Source organism: Phyllostomus discolor, chromosome 3 (assembly GCF_004126475.2).
Source record: "Phyllostomus discolor isolate MPI-MPIP mPhyDis1 chromosome 3, mPhyDis1.pri.v3, whole genome shotgun sequence".
Classification (NCBI taxonomy): Eukaryota; Metazoa; Chordata; class Mammalia; order Chiroptera; family Phyllostomidae; genus Phyllostomus; species Phyllostomus discolor.
This window is the reverse complement of record NC_040905.2, coordinates 202458331-202479849: the sequence shown is the minus strand read 5'-3', so window position 1 is coordinate 202479849 and position 21519 is coordinate 202458331. Positions and strand designations below refer to the sequence as shown.

Below are 21519 nucleotides of genomic sequence, written 5' to 3'. Positions count from 1 at the left end.
TCATTAATTTTTTATTAAATAATTTTGATCTATGTTTATGAGATACATTGTTGTATATTTTTCTTTTATTTTTTCATGGTTTGATATCAGGGTAATGCTGTGTTCATGTAACAGGAAGTATTATCTCTTTTTGTACTTACCTGAAGTGTTTATGTAGAATTGGTATTATTTTTTACTTTAAATATTTGGATGAAGTCATCAGGCCCAAAATTTTTTTTGTGGGAAGTTTTCTCAGTCTGAATCTATAAACTTTAATAGATACAGTGTTCCAGTTCCCTGTCTCTTGTTCAGTGAGCCTTGGTAGTTAATGACTTTCAAATCCTTCGTACATTTCATCTTAGCTGTCAAAATTTTTGTCACAAAGTTGCTTGTGGTATGATAGTCTCTTATTATTCATTGAATGCCTATGGAGTTTATAATGATGTCTCCTTTTTCATTCCTGATGTTGCTTGTTTGTGTCCTTCTCTAGCTCTATTAAATATAGCTAAGTTCTGTCAAATTTTGATCTTTCCCCAAAATCAGATTTTTGTTTCATCGATTTTCTCAATTACTTGCCTGCTTTTTGTTCAGTATTTAACTGCTAACTTCAATGTGCAAAATGCATTTTTATTTCTTTGATTTTCATTCTCATGAGTGTTTCTTTTTTTCTAGTTTTTAATGTAGTGTTGACTTGTGACTTCTTTTCTAAAATAAGAATATAATCCTGCAAATTGTGTAAGCACTGGTCTACTTGAAAGCCACAGTTGTGTGGTGTTGTGTTTAATCTACTCTCAATTCAAAATGTTTTCTATTTCCTTTGTGATTTCTACTTGCATGCATGGATAACTCAGATGTGTGTGGTTTAATTTCAAATATTGTAGGATTTTTCCCAAGCCATTTGTGTTTTCTGGCTTCTAGTTTAATTGCATTTTGATCAGAAAATGTACTCTGTAAGTTTTTGGTCATTTTGAACTTACGTAGATGTAAGGGGCTCTTAGAACGTTGTCTACCATGCATGACCTATTTACTGGAAAGAATACAGACTCTGCTGTTGTCCTGTCCCTTTTCCAGGTCTACTTTATTTTGTTATTAATGTGGTTACTGTTCTTTGTTTACTTTCCAAACTTTTATTCTCATTAATTGAATATTTTCTGTAATTCTATTTTATCTCTACTATTTGTTCACCTGTTAACCCTCCTTTTGTTTATTTTAGTGGTTGGTTGATATTGCAGTCTACCTTCAAGTAATATTCTATTGAATTGCATATTGTACAAAAACTCCATACTTCCATTTCTCTTATTTTGGCTTTTATGCTGTTGTTTTCATACGTTTTTACTTCTACACATGTTATAGACTCCACAAAACACTGCTAACATATTCTGTTTTTAAAAGACAGCTACCATTTAATAGTATTTTTAATTATGAGAAAAAGAGGGAGCTACATGAAAACTGTATAATTCATTAATTTTAAATGTTAACTTTTAAGGCGTGACCTTGCATTCAATTAATTTAGTTCAGTTACCTTCACTTTTCTCATCTTCAACTTCTATGACTTAAAAAAAAAATGAAAGGAACCCTTTTAAAACAGTGCTATTTATATCACTTTTAATAGTACATTCCAACAGTAAAAATATCATAAATATAAATTCTCTGTAAATGTAATATATTTATTCCTAAATGTTATTCACTGCTATACCTATATTATATATTTATTATCACCTACATACACAAGAAAAACTCAGAGGATGAGAAAATAAATAGAAATAGAATTCTAATAATTTCTTCTCAAAACTCCTAATGAATTATTCTTTCATCTCTAAAATGTATGCTTCCTCATGTTGGAGACCACTCCTCACAAACACAAAACAGTAAAACACAGCACCTGCTTTACTGAGTTGACATATGACAACTCAGAAAGACTCACATTTTGTTTAGTACATTTTGTACATAAGGCAACTGAGGCTTAGACAGTAAGAGACTCACCTAATGTCACACACAAGGTAAATAGAAGAGTCCAATCTAAAGTAAGTCTATTCATTCTGAATCTAATTAACTTTTCTTTGTGCCACTGTGTCCCACCCTTTGAAAAATACCTGATATATATGGACAGCATTATCAAACAGTCTAATAATACCATTAACTCAAAAATCCTTCATAACATGATTAAAACCTTCATTTCTAAAACAAATCACGTAAGATGTTTTATTAAATTAACACTATTTAATGATGATAATAATAACTATATTAGAATATACAGAGATGACATTAATCCTGCCTTTCTATATAATTTGCTCTTAATTCTTTCTTTCATTTTGTATGAGAGGAAGTGAGGTCAGTGGGAATTAACTTTTCATTTCCAATTAATAAGGGAAGGTTTTGGGGGGAAGTTAGGCCTTAAAGGATGGCATGGAATTGGGCTAGAAGGAGGGAGGGAGAGCATTAGGAGAATAGGGAAATCTTTGGAGAATGTCCCAAATCCCAGCCTCTATCGACCAAGTAATCATACAGGAGCAGACAGTGAAAGACTGGACCAGATTCAGTCACTGACCTGGAGATGAAATTCTCCAATTTCCATTATCAACTCGGCCAGAAATTCATGCCCCCTGGAGCCAGACTTAGCCAACCTTCTCTCTCCTTCTACCCTGCCTGGTTTATAAACACGGATTCAGGCATGGAGGTGCACCAGCCCAGCATTCTCTTCCCAAAGGCAAACTGTTTTTGTACAGCACCAAACAGAGTGCAGGGGCCAGAAATGGTTGTAGTGAAAAAAAAAAAAAGAAATAACAATATTAAATCCTGTTAGCAGTTCTGTGAGTGATGGGCAAAAGGAGATAAGGTGAAGAATCAAAACTAAAAATCTTCAGCCTCCTGGCTATAGCAAAGTAAATACATTTTAGAGGGACGCAGTTGGGTATAGGAGAGACAGCCTGGATTTGACAGTGGAAGGACCTGTGTTTATGTGCTCAGTTCTACCACTTCCTTGGGCTGGCATGCAACCTCAACGCTACCGGCCTCAGTTAGCTGATATTTCCAATGGGAATGCAATCGTTGATGTCGCCATAGAGTTGTTCTGGGTATTAATGTGAGAGTAAATATGAGGTTGTTTAGTTACCATTTATTATTTCCCTTTTACCTGTTTTCCAGGGCCAATGATTAGGTCACTTTTCCCTCCCAGAATCTCATCATTCCATTGTTCTCATCTGAAGCGATATTTCCTTTTCTAAAATCATTTGGAATAGCTAGTAGCTACATTACAAAGAGTCAAATGAAATGGATGAAATTAATTATAACATTTTATTAAACTTCATATATCAAAATACCATTGTTTCAACATGAAACTGACATGAAAAATATTATAGACATTTTACATTCCTTTTCCATACTTTTAAAATAAATGGTATATATTTTATACTAACAACACATTTCAGTGTAGCCTAGCCATACTTCATTTTCTCAGTAACCGCAAGTGGCTAGCCACTGCCTATTCCAAGACAATGTTTCTCATTTCTGTGGACTGGATGCTTTTCAAAAGGTAGTTTTCAGTGGCAACAACCCCTCAGTGACCTGGGGACCACTTCATAACACCAACTCAGTTTTGGAGTTTTAATTATTTTAACTATCTTCCCTGATAACTGAGCTTCAAACCTCATTTTCAAAATGGGATGGAGCAGAATATAAGACTTGACCTTTAAAGTTCATTTCAGCCTTGATTCAGGGCCCTGTGGATACTTTTAAAGGTATTCCTAGTTTTTTAGATAAATAAAGCAGCTGGGAAGAGAGTGGGTCAGATCAGATGAGAATCCCATTGCCCTGCATCCTACCCAACAAAGTTCCAGGGTTGAAATGCTGTTCGAGTCCAAGGGACTCTGTTTGCGCAGCATAAATGCAGACATGCCCAGGTGTGCAAGGACCCTCGCTCAGTCCACCGTGTCCTAAATTTGGCCAGCTCACTCAGGCATGCAGGATTATGCAGTTTAAATAAGATGAGAGTGGTGATGGTTGTTAAAAAATCAACATCAACAACGAACAAAAATAAAACAGAGACTTCCTAATCCACCAAGGAAGTATTTCATCTCAACTCTCAGACTAGACCAAGATCTCGTAGAGATAGATAATCTCAGCTGAATCTGTTAACCCTGAAATTTTGTGTAGCTGTTAATGTGTGGACAAGGTGCCTTTGGTTATCTGAAAGCACAGGAACCCTGGGAGAGGTCTGGCCTCACCTGTGTTTCCGCAGAGACTTGTGTGAGGGATCCATACCCAAGCTAATGCAGAAGACAGTCAAGGCCCACTGATGTTTTTGAAGGTAGGTATGGCAACTGCCCAGGAGACAGATGTTTGTGCAGTGGTTTCTGGGCACTGTCAAATAGGATCACCACTTAGAGGGGCATTTGTTTGCAGAAGGGAAATGCAGCTGGCATTCCACCAGAGGTCTGGAGAGCTATGGAATATCAACACAGCTCTCCAGGAGAACATTGAACCTGGTCTGAGCTTGTGACGAACAGACATTAACTATTCTGACTTGAAAATAAGGCATGCTGCATGGTTTGGAAACTGGGCTGGGAAAACACCTCCCTCCCTCTTCCCAGTTCACAGACTTCTATCCTGAAAATAGTACGAGGAACAAAAAAAAGGGTCTGATTCTAGCTCATTGATCAAGGGACTTTGCTGCTTGTCTTGTATACAAAATACCAACGAGAAATGAAGTGTCCCTTATGCAGAGAATCCTGTGGCTGCCTTCAAAGACTTGCAGAACAGGAAGGACATATTTTGGTCCATCTTGAATGGCTTCTCAAGGATTTGAGGAACCAGCCAGAGTTTTTTTCAGCTCCTAGGTTCATTTCAACTTACTGGTAATTACTTTTTTCAAACAGAGTGAATATAAAAAAATTACCTGCTCTCATTCCTATGCTTTACTTTCCTCACTGTATGTGGTAAGAAAAAAGTGATAGCATTACACATACTAAGGGAATATTTTTCATTGTTTTACTAGTTCATTATCTAGGTTAATGCACCAAGCAGAAAACCTATTCTGGTTGTTCATAGTATATTAGAATTTTTAATCTTTGCATGCAGAACAAAAAAAAAGAGGAAAAAGAGGACTGGACTCATTGTTGAATGTAGGTGTATTGATTTTTTCAGTCATTTACCCAGTTGGCATTTACTGAATGCGTGCTCTGTGCCAGGTGAGACCCTAGTTTCTGAGTGTTAACCTTGGATCTACTGTGTATGAGGTGTAGGCCATTCAGTGAACCTTAATTCCCACGACAAAGAGATGACACACCATCTGATTTCATCACACACTGGACTGAAAACTAAGTGTGTCAGGCATTTTACCAAGCAGTAGTAGTTTCTAATGTTTACTCAGTTCTCTAAACTAAATATTATTGGGCCAATTTTACATATGAGACAAATGATACACAGAGAACTAAAGCAATCTAGCCCAATTAAATTAATGGCAGAGGTGAAATTCAAACCTAATTTTATCTAGCTGCAAAGTTCTACTATTTACCTCCATGGGAAAGTCTTTATAACCACACAGAACTATTCTCCTGCCATGTTTTATTATGATATAGCTAATTTTGTATATTAATTCTAAATATCTCCATGGGATGTTAGGAGTTTTGTGGCTGCCTTACCAGCCATCTTTCAGAAGGTTGGTGATGGTCTATAGGACCAAAGTAGACTGTTGTCATCCTTAGGCACAGCTCATCAGCAGAGATTCTGTTGCCATAGTGCTGAGACCTGGGCATCCAAGCTTGTGCTAATCACAGGGTCACACTGTTGAATGAGTAGAAAAGCTGCCAGGAGAATACAGGCCTCTGAATTTAGTACTTGGGATCTTCTTACATGCCAGTTTCATAGATCTCTCAACATATTGATTAGACATGGCCATCCGTGTGCTTTAAAGAAACCAGTATATTAAAGTTACTGGTGGAGGCGAGAGAATGGGAAAATGCGTATGAAGGTTATTGCTAATTGTTTTGGTATTTTCAGTATATGGATACCTGAATTCTGCTCTGTAGTCTCTTGAACCGGGAAAAAGAGGCAATTTGAAAAACAACTATTTCTAGCTTCCACTTTCTTTTTTTTCTGCAAATATTATTTTTTTATTTAATCATTGTTCAAGTACAGCTTTCTCCCTTTTACTCCCATTCCAGCCTACCCACCCAAACCTCCCCACTTCCCTCCCATTACCACACACCCCCTAGTTTTTGACCATGTAGCTTCCACTTTCTAATCATATGCATTTCCTCCTGTTCTTTGTGATGCTTGCAAGTTTGGGCATGTAAATTTATAAAAAGAAATAAAATCAATCTTTACTATCTTTGGTGATATTTAATAACATCATTAAAATATTTCACAATTAACTGTGATCACTGAATTGTAAATTATGGAAGGTTCAGCAGTGTTGAAGAATCTCCCCACTAAAGCATTCTGGGATAATGTAAGAACCGTATACAAGGTGGAAGAAAATATGATCTGCGTGTTGCAGATGAAGGTACCAGTTCTCAGAAGTTCCTGAGGGGAACACATCTAGTGCTGGCGATGAGTATCCTGAGCATCCACAGGTGCTTTTTAGGTGAAATACTAAAAAATTACTTAAAGTTATTTTTTAGTGTATTTTCCTAGGAGATACTAATAATTGCCAGCTGTGATTCAGGTCAAAGGGGTTGGTGATGTGGACATCTGTTGCTTATGTAGCACCTGTCTCTTTTTCATGTTTCTAGTGGTAGCACCCCCAAATTTTCTTCTAAGGAGCCACCTTTTCCCCTTAATCCATCTGGTTGAGGTGATATTGAGTCATCCTCTGGAAATGGAAAATAAGAGGACCATGATGGAGATTTAGTGATGGGGATACAACTCTATTACTGCCATTTAGATACAATCTTGGGATTTTTGTTGGGACTTCTGGGAGCAGTTAATATTCACCCTGCAGCTACTTGTGCAGAATGACTGCTTGATTGCTTAGTCAACCCGAGGGACAAAGAATAGTGCACTGTTGGTGGGAATGCAGACTGGTGCAGCCACTGTGGAAAACAGTATGGAATTTCCTCAGAAAACTAAAAATGGCCTGGCTGGTATAGCTCAGTGGATTGAGTGTGGGCCGATGAGCCAAAGGGTCACTGGTTTGATTCCCAGTCAGGGCATATGCCTGGGTTGCAGGCCAGGTCCCCAGTAGGGGGTGCATGAGAGGCAACCACACACTGATGTTTCTCTCCCTCTCTTTCTCCCTCCCTTCCTCTCTCTCTAAAAATAAATAAATAAAATCTTTAAAAAAATAAAAATGGAACTGTTTTTTGACCCAGTAATTCCACTCCTGGGATTATACCCTAAGAATCCTGAAACACCAATTCCAAAGAACCTATGCACTCCAATGTTCATAGCAGCACTATTTATAATAGCCAAGTGCTGGAAAGAGCCTAAGTCCCCATCTGTAAATGAGTGGGTCAAAAAACTATGGTACATTTACACAAAGGAATACTATGCAATAGAAGGGAAAAAAGAACTGCCCTTCACAACAGGATGGATGGAACTGGAGAGCATTAGGCTAAGTGAAATAAGCTAGGCAGTGAAAGACAAATACCATATGATCTCACCTATAAGTGGAACCTAATCAACAAAACAAACAAGTGAGCAAAATAGAACCAGAGATATGGAAATAAAGAACAAACTGACAGTAACAGAGGGAGGGTTGAGGGGGATAACAGGGCAAAGAAAGGGAAGGGTCATCAAGGAACATGTGTAAAGGACCCATGGACAAAGACAGCAGGGGAGGGGAGGATTGCATGTGGGAGGTAGAGGTGGGTAGGGCGGGGCAGAGTCATGGGGGAAATGGGGACAACTGTAATTACACAACAGTAAAAAAAAAAGAAAAGGAAAGGAAAGGAAAAAAAGAAAAGAAAAGAAAAGAAAAGAAAACAACAGCAAAAAAGAACTGAGAAGGCAGGCAGGATGGGTTCTGATGACATGAACCAAACCCAAGCAAGTTCTACATCTGTTTTTCTCCGTTGCATTAACCAGTACATTTCTCTTTTTCTTTCTTTCCCTTTTTTTTTCTTTGCTGCAGTTAGTTTCATATGAGTTTCTTGTCATTTACAAGCAAGAGAATGCTAATTGATACTGCAAGTTTGATTAAGTGCTCCTATTCAAAGCCTGTCTGAAGTTGTTGCAGCCCCCTGGAGTGTGTAGTGATCCTGCAGGATGATTAGCATGAAAAAGTATATGGCTTGGTTGCATCATGGTGAGATTACTTAACAGTGTTATTATCAGCAAGATCTAATACGGGCACACGTGTTAGCAGAGAAAAACAATGACTAAATTCATTAACCATGGCTTGTTTACCCTCTCATTGTTTAAGCAAATAGACATTAATTTGTTTCTTGGGATACCTGTCCCCAGTAAAGCCTGCAGTGCTCACATATCAATGAAATTGCGTTTGATATCTACAAATATGTCTGGGTCTCATAAATATTGCATTTTCCACACGTAGCAGCAGAGACCCAGGCTCCACAAACAGTTTTCTGTGCTGACATGTGTAATAAAAGATGGAGAAGACAGTGAGTTACTCAGTGATCGACCTTCAGGATAGAGAGATGAAGATATCCTTATTTCACAATTTAAATATTTCTTTCTATTTGATCTTGCCATCAGACAGGCATGCTTTTATCTCTGGCATCTACAGAGGGCCTGCACCTGTCTCAGGCTGAGAATATCCAGGGCTGACACATAGGTTTCATCTCTCATGACTAATCTAATTGATTGGTAGTTGTTGCCTGGAGGGCTGGACTAAGAAGTGTTTTGGGGTTTTGTGGGAGAGGGTTTTGTGATCCACTAGCAATGGCTGCCCCAGGCAAGAGATAGACAAGAGGTAACACTAAGGAGGCACCAAGAAGTATTGAAAAATCTAAGCTTATCTGGTGGTTTGAAAGAAGGCAAAGATTAGCCTGTGAGCATAATCAAGCTAATTGCAGTAGAAGTCAATTGTAAACACTGACAAAAGGATATTCATGTCATAAAATGACAAGCCATCCATACCTTCTCAGGAACATGGATGCTGAAGCTGAATGAAAATGTGTTGATAGGCCAGTTTAATATCACTGCGGACTCCGGTAAATGGTGTCCTGTGTTACAGTTTGCAAAACTGGGGCCCAGCAGGGCTGAGTCCAGAAGAGCATAGCAGTTAAGAACACAGACTCCCAGGGTTGGGATTCCCAGCCAATTGTCAGCCCTGGCTATCCTTGGGTTCTTAAGCAAACCATTTTACTTCTGTGATCCTCAGTTTCTTCATAGACGACAGTGGAGAGGACCTGTGACTCATGGGTTTTTTGAAGCTTATTTTAATCAATTAATTTAATTAAAGAATATTTCTGAAGCTCTTAGCAAACTTTCTGGCACATTATGGGCATGAAATATATGGCAAATGAAAACAATACAGAAAATAGGCAATGCTAGTGATATCCTTTTGTCTGACCCAGTCAGTGATTGTAACTTGCTCAGAATTTGTCATCTATGAGGCACTCACGGTGTATAAGATTGAGGCGTAGGGAAGGTATAACCATTCAAAAAGAAACATGTAAGCAAAGCAAAAACTCTCTCCCCTCTTTTGCTTCAAAGGCATCAAATTGGAGGTGGTAGAAAATCATGGTTAAATGCATTGAATTATGAGTTCAACTCTATGAATTTAAACTTAGTTTAATGCTTGCTAATTCTTTTCTTTTTAGAGATAAGAATCGTAGCATCTACCCCTGGGATTTTTCTGAAGATAACACGAGTTCAAACATGGACAGCAGTTGGCCCAAAGAAATGCCTGGCCCAAAGTAAGTGCTCAAGAAATGCTATTGTTAATAATTATGTAACGCTTAGGGGTATAACACCTCTAAGTGTGGCTCCCATTGATTTAGGTATTGCATGTCAGGCTTCGTGCTACGTGCTGAACTCATTTAATCATTACACAAACCTTGCTGGGATAAAGGTTACTTCCTAATGAGACTATGTGTTCCCAAGGGGAATGGTCTGTTCACTGTTATAGATCGAAGGTCTGGCTTAGAGAAGGTACTGAGTAAATAAATTCTGAACAAATTATTGGATCCTCATTTGCTCAATGAAGACATTGAGGCTGGAAAGGGTTAATGCTACATGTATATAGTTCTTAGCAAGGCTTATTTTGTGCCTTCCTGGGAGGTGCTGATGTCAAGTTTGGACCCCAGTCCATTTACTTTTGACTCCAAAGTCTATTTCCCATATCCACCATGCTCACTGACTTGAACATATTCACACCTCAGAAAAAATGATGTCAGCATATTGAAGGCCATCTTACTGAGATCAAGCTGTGGGACAAACAGATACCCACTTGCACACCCCCCACCCCCGTTAATCATGCTTATCCAGATAGAATTAACTTCAAAATTATAAATCAACAGAGCAAGGCTTTATAAGAAAAGAAGTTACTGGATGCAGTTTCTTTACAAGCTGAGTGGGAGGGAGGAGTTTCTCCTTCTCTAGCCTGGGAGGTATTTCCGAATGGACATAGGTAGGCTATTGGGCACTGAGATATTGTACAGAAATCTGCAGGTATCCGGCACCAGCAGGTATTGTCATGCAACATCCGAACTGAAAAGGAAGACTACAGATATAATTTGATACAACTATATAATTTATAGATTATATTAATTTGTGCAACCACAAATTCAGGGACTTAAAAAAAAGCCACATTTATAGTCTCAGAATTTCTGTAGGTCAGAAGTCCAGGCATGGAATGACTGAATTCTTCACTCAGGGTCTTATCAGACTGAAAACAACAGGTGAGCCAAGGCTGTGATTGTCATCTGAAGCTTGGGGTCTTCTTTTCAGCGCAGAGGTTGCAGGCAGAATCCATGCCCTTCTGGTTGTAGGACTGAGGTTCCTGATTTCCTGCTAGCTGTCAGTTAGGGCCTGGAGACCACCCACTGTTTCTTGCAACATAACATAATCACGGCAGTGATATATTCCTGGGGTCTGCCCACACTCAAAGGAGAGGGGTTACACAAGGGCAAGGGTCACTGGGAGTCAGGTCTAGAATTCTGCCTCCGGAGTAAGTTGAGAACATGTCCCAGAAGGACAAATAGATTTGATTTGTTTGGCGCACAGGGCTTACTAAAGATAGGCCTAGATTGATGGCTATTCACCTGGCTCCGAGTTCATCTCCATTTCTGGTCTCTGTAAGTCAAATTCTTCACATTGTGTATCTAACAACTCAATCACCCTGATTGATAATGTCCTATTAGCATATATTTGGTAGTGAATGACAAAAATTCAAATCAGACTGGCTTAACCAGAAAGGAATGTTATTGGCTCATAGGTCAAGTGTCTGTCTATGACTGGCGGTATGTCTGGATCTATTTTGTGGTTAATCTTCCTTCATGTTGCCTTCATTCTCAGTCAGTCCTCCTCATTTTGGTAGCAGAGGGAATTGCAAGAGCTCCAAGCTAGATTTTACCAGCTAAGTATATCCATTATTATCATTTTGTTTTTATGAGTACTTTTAAATAATAGCTCCAGTAAATATTCTAGACCTGACAATGATTGTACCAACCTGTGTCAGCATGATATCTAAACCAACCATAGTGAGCACTGGCATAGAACACCCTGGCTGACCAGCCTTGGTCATATGCCCTAGTGCCAGGGGCTAGAATCAGCACCCATAGAACCAAATGGACTGAGACACTTGGAAGGCTGGTTTCCCAAAGGAAAATAAAGGTGGTGTAAACGCAATAGGAAAACGGATGCAAGGCAGTCAAATGCTACCAATAGCCTATGTAGGGCTCCCCCTAGTGGAATGTGACGGAGAGTGGATTCTGGGGTAAGGCAGGCTTATTGGGAAGAGGGAGGTGAGGGGAGAGATGAAGGGTGGGATAGACTGATCATTAAACCACCAAAATAGTGTTTAACAGAGAAATAAAGAGAGAACCAGTACACCAGCCTTGATGTGTTTGAGTTCCTGGGTCAAGCTGTGGGTTCATCGTAACAAAGGGTTCTTCTCATGTAAGCCATACTAAGTTCCTGAGCCTGTTTCCTTTACTGTAAAGTGGAGCTGCCTGCTGTGCCTACCTCATCTTTCAATCATTGCAAAAAGTACTATTCCAAAAAAAAAAAACAAAACAAAGCAAAACAAGGGAGAAACTATCTGAGGTTTCAGAAGGGTTTGCATATGCTGAATTAATAAGTCAAGTAGAATATTGAAATTTTCAGTAGGGTTATTCCTTGAGATGAAGCCAACGGGATAGTATTTTCCTGGACACATATTAAAAATTTGTTTTTAGAGATCATATGCCACAGAGGTAATACCTTGGGCAAGCTCAGGAGTAAGGAAGCTGGAACCCTGGCAGCATGGAAGAGAGGGAGTTGAGAGAGCTGGGCGTATCTAGTGGAACAAGTTTGCCTGTGCTCATGTCCAAGTACATCCATTCTCGTGCCTGAGGGAGCCTGTTGAGGGACCAGGAGGCATGCAAACCCCAGTCAAGGTACTAGCAGGTGATGGCTTGGCTCCAGAATATCAGTGTGGTTGCTGAAAGATCCCAGCCGGTAGCGGGGAATACCAAGGTCAAGGGTCACATATGCAAATAGGCATCATGAAAAGCAGAAAGTGAAGAGTGTTAATATTCTTAAAGACTGAAGGGTTTATCAAGAATTCCTGTTTATCTAATAACTGTATCCTGAGCTTCTCCCACGTGAAGGCCTGGGGTAGCACGGTGACTGTGGGCTTGGCTTCTGTAGCAGGGAGGCCTGGGTTTGAGTCTTGGATCTGGTATATAATATTGGGAAATGCATTTAACCTCCCTGTGCCTCAGTGTTTCTCTTATGAAAGTGGGGGTTATTATCATCATAATAGTACTGATATCACAGGACTATTTGAGGGATTAAATATAATAATATTTGCAAAGCACAGAGCAGTCCTGGAGCATAGGGCATGGTTAATACCTTTTTACTGTGTTTTTATGTGCCAAGGCCTCATTATGAACATAACTTTTAAGATTTTGAGTTCTAGTTCTAGCTCAGGAAACATATATTAAACAAATATCACCAATCACTGTTTAATTACAATGATGATGCATGTTATGAAGGAGACATGCAGGTGTGAGGGTGCTGATAACAGGGCACCTGCCTTGGTCCGGAGATCAGGGAAGTGACAGTTCCCCTGACTCTTGGAAGGGTGAGCTGGATTTGGATAGTGGTGGAATGTGGCCTCTGACAGAAGGCACAAGGTGGCAGGGGTGTCCAACCTTTTGGCGTCTCTGGGCCACACTCGAAGAAGAGTTGTCTTGGGCCACACATTAAATACATTACGACATGTAATCACACACACACACACAAATCTCATAATGTTTTAAGTAAATTTATGATTTTGTGTTGGGCCATATTCATAACCATCCTGAGAACCATGCAGCCCACAGGCCATGGGTTGGACACTCCTGGGAGGCATCAAAGAACTTTGTAGACTCTAGTAACTGACAGAGTGCCAGTGTGGTGGGAGTGGAGGAGAGACATGATATTAAGGAGAAAAATCAAGCCTTGTATACCTCATGTTAAAGTGTGTTTTATTTTAATTGAAGTAGTAGAGGACATATGTGAAATAGATATTTAAAGAGGGGCCATACTTTGTCACTCAGAAATAAAGGGTCACTGGGGAAAAAAAGACATGGAAGTAGAAGGACCAGTCTAATTAGGGTACAAAGGGAGGAACGCTGGGAACTGGAAGCAATTAGCAGTTAATTTTTGTTAGCAGTGATGGTACAGGGATGATAACTAGGTATAAATAATATAGTAAAGAACATGGGCCAGGTGATGGAGGGCATTGACTTCTGGGCAGAAAAGTTCAGACTTTGGTGCATTGGTATGCAATTAAAAATCCTTCAGGTTTTGGATAAGCATAGTGATAGATAAGAGCTGTGTTTTGAGCATATTGCCCCAACAAGTTTGGGAAGGGTGACAGTGAAAAGGGAGAAAGAGAGAGAGAGAAGGGGGAGGGTGGGGGGGAGTGGGGGGAGAGAGAGAGAGAGAGAGAGAGAGAGAGAGAGAGAGAGAGAGAGAGAGAGAGAGAGAGATGAAGGACTAAATGGCATATAACATTTTTATTCAATTAGGAGATGCTAATAAAAACCTAGATGAGCAAGACAAGGAAGGCTTGAATGTTGCTCATACATAGTAATCACTCAGTAAATATTAGCTCTTATTAATTCAGCTGCTTTTAAAACAAAGAAAAAAAAATAGCTCTTGATAGGTACAAAATGTATCTCATATAAAGGCAAACTTTTTCTCCTCTTAGCTCTTGTAGCATTTCCTAGAGACCGTCACATGCCAGCTACATTCCGTGGTACACTGTGATTGTTTAGAGATAAGTACAGCTCAGCAATGGACTTTGTCTAGACTTCTAGAAGACAGATACTAAGGGAGATATTTATTTCTAAATCTTTCATACCACCTTATGTTCAGTAGGCTCTTAACAAATATGGGCTTCTTCCTGCAGTTGTTCAGTCTGTTCTGAACCCCAAGGACCCCAGATTAAGGGATTTTAACTCCTTTGGGATTTGACAGGAGTAGCAAATTTAAGCTTTTGAGGCAGTGGCAGGTGGCTCTGCATCCTGCACAAATAGGGCTAAATTTTATTTTTATTTAATGAGGGGGAAGTGAAACCTCCACTTTGTCACTGAACATTTGTTAGTATTTCCTATTTCTTGGGAAAAAATGGCTGCTTACCTGGTTTTGATTTCCCTATTGACTTCCACTTTTCAATTTCTTAAGCTCAAATATAGTGAAGCAGCCTATAAAACCCAAGGTCAGGCCGAAGACCAAAAAAGTTATCTACTCTAGAGGTCCTGAAGCTGGGATCCAGGTATACACATCCACAAATGAGCTTGACAAATGAAATGCCAGGCAAAACTTTGTGGGTATTTTTGTACATATATTTTTCAGAAGAGAGAGGGTCTATAGAAATTGTGAGGTTCTCAGATAGACCTATAACCCTAAAAATATGATCCAATGCTTATCAAGCCATCGTAATGGGACAACTAAAAAGGAACCATCACATTGTCTCATTAAATGTCCTTGGAAAAAGGTCCCATTCTAGATCACCCAAGATCTACAGACAGGAAGTTCCTTCTTAAGTCTACCCTAATTCTTTGGCACCTCCTCCCCATGCAAGCCCTTGGTAAATTCAGTGGAAAAAGCAAACAGCTGCTCACCAACACCCACCCCAAAGAAAGAACAAGACATTTCTCACATATCTCAAGCTGCTTTAAATGTTCTTTCTTTGGCAAAGAAGAAAAAAAAAAGGAAGTATATTTTTGGCCTCTAAACCTTTTCCCACCCATGTGTATTTCTGCAGAAATGTTATCCATATGGTTCCGATTGCTTTCTTCATAATTCATTAGGAATGTTTTGCACTGAGAACTTTTCTGATGACCAAGGAGTCTTTGGAGACTTTTAAAAATGGCCCTCTTAGCCTTTCTTCATAGAGACAGGGAAGTTAAACAGAGCCAAATGCAAATGAACTAAGACCTGAAAAGGTTGGGGTTTTATGCAAAACTCAAGCCATAAGGCTTGGGTAAGTCTTACATCTGTCCACGCAAAACCTTCACCTCCTCCTGCAGCACAAGAGCTGATAAATACTCCACTGGCACAGAAGATGCAATCAATGGTCTCAGCCATTTAAGTTGATATTTGGAGTTGGGTGTGATGACCCCATTAAAATCCTAAGCTTTTCTAATCACCCCAATGCTCCTCCATTATTTCCAGAGGACACAGTAAAGAGTTTGGACTTAGACTTGGATGTGGAAAATCTGAATCCATAATCTACTAGCTGTCCCTTGGCTTGCTACTCAAATTTTCCAAGCTCCAATTTCCTATGATGTAAAAATGGGTTTGTATCAGCTACTCCATACCTCACAGCATTTTGAGACTTATAACATAGGGAAGCTCCAAATGAAATGCCTGGTGCATGATAAAGGTTCAAAAATTCTCTCTTTCCCTCTTCTCTTTTTCTCCAACAAGAGTTGGAACTGGGAAGGGTTCCGTGTTTCTTGAGGGAAATATTAGCTGTGTGGGGTGGAGGAGAGGAAGATAGGAAAATATTCCTTAGTGCTAAGTCTTCTCTTTCTAAGGCATCTGGACCACAGCCCATGTTGGGAGACTGATTAAAACAGAAGAGCTAAGAAGAAATTAGTCATATCTTGGGCCTCCTCCGAGGCTGCCTAAATAGGTTGTTTCAGTCTGATTTCAAAACTACATTCCCAGCAGGGCTGCTGTGCCTACTCTCACTCAAAGAGAGATGATGCAGAGACCGAGAGAAAAGAAGGAAAAAATAAAGGACAAGATGGGGTAGAGAAAGACGAGAGAACAGGCAGGGGAGAATGAAAAAAGGAAGGAGGGAGGAACAGGAGACGTCAACTTGGGGCTGCACGCGGACATGGATGGGAGAAGCAGCGTTTGCGGGGAGTGTATCTCTCTGTGGTTGGAATCAAAGTCCGAACTGCCTCAAGAACCTCTTCCCAGGCTTGCAACCTGAAGTGGAGGGAAGGAGAAAACAGTCCAAGCAAAAAGGAGAAGTTTTTACCAGGCAGAGAGAGAGCGCGCGCCATCACTTCCTGGGTCAGTGGCTGGAGAGCTGTCCGTGGTGCTGATCACCCGTGGTTTGGGTTAGAGTGAAGGAGAAGCAGAGAGGAGCTTGGAAGTGTAGCCTTACTGCTTCCCTCTCCTCCCGCCCCCCACCCCACCCCACCCCACCCCCGGACTGTGCTGCTGCTGAGACCCAGGCTCATTCTGGTCCGTTCTCTGTTTCCCCCTCGTTTATTTCCTCCCTCCTCGCCAATTAAACAATTTTCTCAAGTTCTCAATTCCTCCCTCAATAACGTATCTTCTGTTTTGTTTCACAACTCCTCTCCCTCTGATTAACTCATCAGGCCCTAGATCCTTCTAGGCCTCCCTAGTTATCACATCTCTCTGATCATCCTTTGCCTACGAATAACATTAATAACAATAGCAATCGTAATTACAGGTAACAGGCTTTGAGTGCTTACTGGGTGTCAGGGAGTATTCTAAGTCCTTCTACATACACTGACTCATTTAAATCTTACACTAACCATGTGAGATAAGTATTTATATCCTCTTATTATGCAGGTGAGAAATGGAGGCTTAAGAGGTAAGAAATGTGACCAAGATCCCATAGTTGCAGGATTCCAGCTGGTACAGAGCCTGCACTTTTACTGAATCCGGGTTCCTTTAAATTTCTCATCACTTTTCCCTTATTGCTCCCTGTACCTCCATCTGGTAGTTTCACGGTTGTCTCCTACCACTCCCCAAGTTTCCAGGGGCTATGAGTCTTCATTGCTGATTTAGTTTACATTTAAAAAGGATGCAAAGTAAGCAAACACACTGACTATGCACTGTGTGAGAATTCCAATTGTGTACTGGCCTTCCTCTCCGTTTCAGGCAGAGGCCCCGTGTCAGCAACTGCAGCCTGCATCTCTGGCTACATTCCGTGTCTGTATCATTATTCTCGCCCCCATCGTACTCTCGCCCCTTCCCTACCTCTCGGTGGGAACTCATCTTTGGCTTTTACCTCGAATAGGCAGGCGGCCCCTTTGCCTCATTTTCTCTAGCAGACTATGCCAGCGTTATTATAATACATGTGCTAACAACAATCCTATTCTTAGAGGCAAACCACGACCCTGTCGTTCCTGAGCTTGTTCGATCGAGAGAACTTTGCGTCCCCTCAGCGTCTCACTCCTACATCCTGCCCACCTAGAGCAGAGCCTGCTTAATTCTGGGAGGTTATGTGGGCTCACGCCTACACACACTGAGAAACAAACAGTCCAATACTCATAGAGAGGCACGTAGATACAAACAGACCCACACGGGCACCTCCCCAGACGAAATCACACTCAGACAGATACAGACACACAAGCACCCGCATACCCAGAAACACGCAGATACTCGCGGAGCACACAGCCACAGACGCGCTTAAGGACACCAGGATGCGGGTTTCGCAGTCCCTTTCGGTGCTCACTCGGGGACACGCCACCCTATCCCCAGACCCAGGAGACTCCCCAGCGGCCCAGCCTCAGACCACCCAGGCCGCCCCTCCCTGCAAAGAGGCCGCCCTCCTCTCTTCTTCCTCCTCCGCCTAAAGACGTACAAAACACTCCTCAGAATAAACCGGGGCTCTGGGCTCCTCCCTCCCCGCCCCCGGCAGCCGCTCCCCCATTCATTTTCGCCCGTCTCCGGGTAAGTCCCTCCCCCCGCGTAGCCCGGCCTCCCCTGCTCCCCGCCCTGAGACCGCGGCGCACTTGGACTTCCCTCTCCATTCGCTAGCCGCCTCGCTCCGGGTCCCCACGGCTGTGAACTGATCTGGCTGGGGGGAGGAGGAAAGCGCAGGCGAACGAAAGAGAGAGGGAGGGAGAGCGAGCGAACCAGCGAGAAAGCCGGGGGCAGAGGGAATAGTGACCGCCTTCCGGAGCCGGGATTCATGCCTGTCCTCGGGACCAGCCAAGGGGACTTTACGGCTGAGTATGAGCCAGGCTGCTAGGAGCCAGGTACCCTCACGCCTGCAGTCCCCGCGCCGTTCCCGGTATGCGAGCTGGACGCAGGGCTCTCCCAAGTTCCCACCAAACCGAATAAAAAGCGTCCGCCTGCAGCTCTCCGCCAAAGACGGACATTGACTCCAGGTAAGGCGGTGCCGGGGCGCAGCGCCCCGCAGCCCATCTGCCCTTGGAGACAGCCCCGGGCCGCATCTGGGGCGCCCCCGCCCGCCCCGCCCCCTTCCTCCCAGCACCCTTCCTCTCTTCCCCTGCCTCCCGCCACCTCTAAGTCCTTTCAGGTTCCCGGGAAGGGGGGGGTGCTCAGTATTCTGGGGTGCAAAGGGTTAAATGCGGCTTTTAGTAAGTGGCCTCTGTGCTCCCCCGCGCGCTCCCGACGTGTGTACCATGGTGGGAACTTGATGTGGTGCTCGTGTGTGTTTGCGTGTGCAGCGTCGCCTTTCGCGTTTGGTGCCTGTGATTGTGATGTGTGTGTGTGTGTGCGTACACAGGAGGGGTAAAGAGGGGTCCTATAACCTAGTTAAGACGCGATGTGTGCGCGCATGTTTGTACGTATGTGTTTGTATGTGTGCGTTGTGTGTCTTTTTAATTAGGTCTCCAGCTCACACGGAATGGGATCCTTACTACAGGATCACACAGCCATCGGGAAACCCGCTGTGGACTTCCTCTTGGGGCCCTGGGCTTGGGGTTGGGGGAGGATTATGGGGATGAGGACGGTACCTTATTTAGCCCAATATTGGTACCCTTGAAGGAAAATTCTGCAAAGGATGGAGACCTGCTGCACTTGGACTCACCGTTTCGTATGAAAGAGAAATGGCCAAATGTTGAGGCAATGAGCTGCTGTCACTTTAAATTCCACACTCGGCAGGCTCCAGGATCCTGATGGGAATTTGGAGTCACTGGGTAGTGGGTGACATAGAAAGGAAGAAGTCGGCAATGAGCTCCTTATCCGTGGTTTGACAAGTCTGGGATAGACTCTGCCCTGCTTCTTCATTTGTAATTGTTACAGCATAACAGCACCTTCTGCTGCTGGTGCTTTGGGAGAGGATCTGGGCAAGTTTGCATGGATCCCCTTAAAGGGAAAGGAGAAGGAGTCCTCAGGGACTTGCTCATCCATTACAGTTACACAGGATCTCCAATTCCTACAAATTTCATTTGGGAGGAGTGCTGGGTAATATGGAAGGAGATGGATGGGGTGTTCTCCTAAGACAGACTCCGTTCTCTCTTCCCCGTGTCAGACAGGCTTGGGAAGCCCCAGAGCATGTCTTCCTACACGGAACCTCCTCACGGCTCCCCTGGAGTGCGGAGGATACTGGGAGAAGGCAGAGGGGCAGTGTGTGCGCGCGCGCCTGTGTTTCAGCGCTGACGGAGACCTACAATTTGGGAGCGGGTTGTGGGTGGAGAACTCATGGCAGGGTATGGCAGTAATTGACTTAAACTGCTGTCCTGCTATTTGTACTTCACATCTCTTCCTTGGTTCCAACATACTGCCAAGGGCACGGGGGTGGCGGTGGGAAGAATCTCCGTAAGGAAGACAGTTGGGGCCAAGTCCTTCTTTCCTCTTTCCTCCACCTCCTGGGAGGCTCTCTAGGTAAGTCCTTGGCCACCCTGACCAGGTCCTGCTGGGCTGGGACTCTAGGGCCAGCCATTGATTTGATTCCTGGCTGCCTCTTCAAGGCTTGCCGGACTCAGCAAAAAATGCTGAGTTTTACTGCTGTTCATGGCTTCCAGATTCGGCAGCTGTTACTTTTTCAAGGTAAGAGGCAGTGGTTCGGCTCTCAGAAGCAAGGCTAGGGGAGGACAAGGGCTGAGATGCTGGGACACGGCCTCGTGCCTGGCTGGGAAGGGGCCGCTGAAAAGACCTTTTGGGAAAATGAAAGTAGAAATATCCTTGTCTTAGAAATTATTTATATGCATGTATATATGTATCTACTGGGGAGAGAGAGAAAAAGGCAGACGTGTATTGGCAGGAACCTGCCCTGGCGGGTGGGTGCCGGTGCTACCTGCAAGCACTTGCAGACACACCGTTCTCTGGCCAGAGGCTGATACCTGAAACTGAAGCCTTTACAGGGAATCTGCTTCCAGAAACTCAGAGCAGAACAGAGCTTCCAAGTTCATTAGGGATAGGGGTGTGAAGGCAGAGGAGGAGACCCCCCCTCGTGTAAGGAACTGCTCCTATTTTTCTCTTTTCAATCCATAGACGATCAAGTCTGAAAGGAATATTAAAGAGTAGACAGGCAGGACTCTGTGGCCCAGAGAGGGAATGAGAATCCCCTCTAGGGAGCTGGTGGTATGCCAGGGCCAGAACCCGCGAAGCCCCGACACTCAGGTCATGGGCCACACTGCCCAGGGACTGTATATTGCTCCTCACCCCTGTCCTGCCCCTGCACTCCCACCCAAGACAATCGCTCGTCCTCCATCATCAAACTTCTCATTTTGGAGACGCGTCTCAAAGCTGCTCCGCTGAAAACGTGACCCTGGGGAAAAAGGGTCTAATGCCTCAGTCACTCTCCTCACTAGACAGACACACACACACACACACACACACACACACAACATACATTCTCTCTCCAGTGCCTTCAGAGAATTACACACGGGCAGGCATCCAGTCCTGGCTATGACTGTAGTGCATCTGAACTGTACCTGAGCTCTTTATTAAGGAATGGTTTGCTTTCCACACAGCCAAGTGTATACCCATCCACGGATGCAAATACTTCCAGCAAATTAATGAGAATCTCACCCTCGTACCTATGACCCACCTCACAGTCACTGTGGCCTGTGTGGGCACACATGCATACAGGCGTGCATACAGACGTGTGCATACATAGATCCAGAAACCTTTCCTACTTGCTGTATTCCCCAAGAGGGAATTGCAACCTCCGCACCAATGTGTGTTCCTGTACGTAAAGGCATCACCCACAGGAAGACTGGGACACATAGTCACAGGGAAGGAGAAATGTAAAGCCCT

General features: G+C 42.8%; 1 protein-coding gene across 2 annotated transcripts in view; it reads left to right on the top strand.

Annotated features, from left to right (window-relative positions):
* BRINP1 (BMP/retinoic acid inducible neural specific 1) overlaps positions 1–21519 on the top strand; it is a 378646-nt gene that overhangs the window by 189149 nt on the left and 167978 nt on the right. The window contains exon 1 of one of the 2 annotated variants that reach the window (XM_028529423.2): positions 18295–18680. The exons of the other annotated variant lie outside the window; for it this stretch is intronic. The gene's annotated coding sequence lies outside the window, so the exon portion shown is untranslated. Of the gene's footprint in view, positions 1–18294; positions 18681–21519 lie in introns of those variants that run through there. 2 annotated transcript variants of the gene reach the window in all.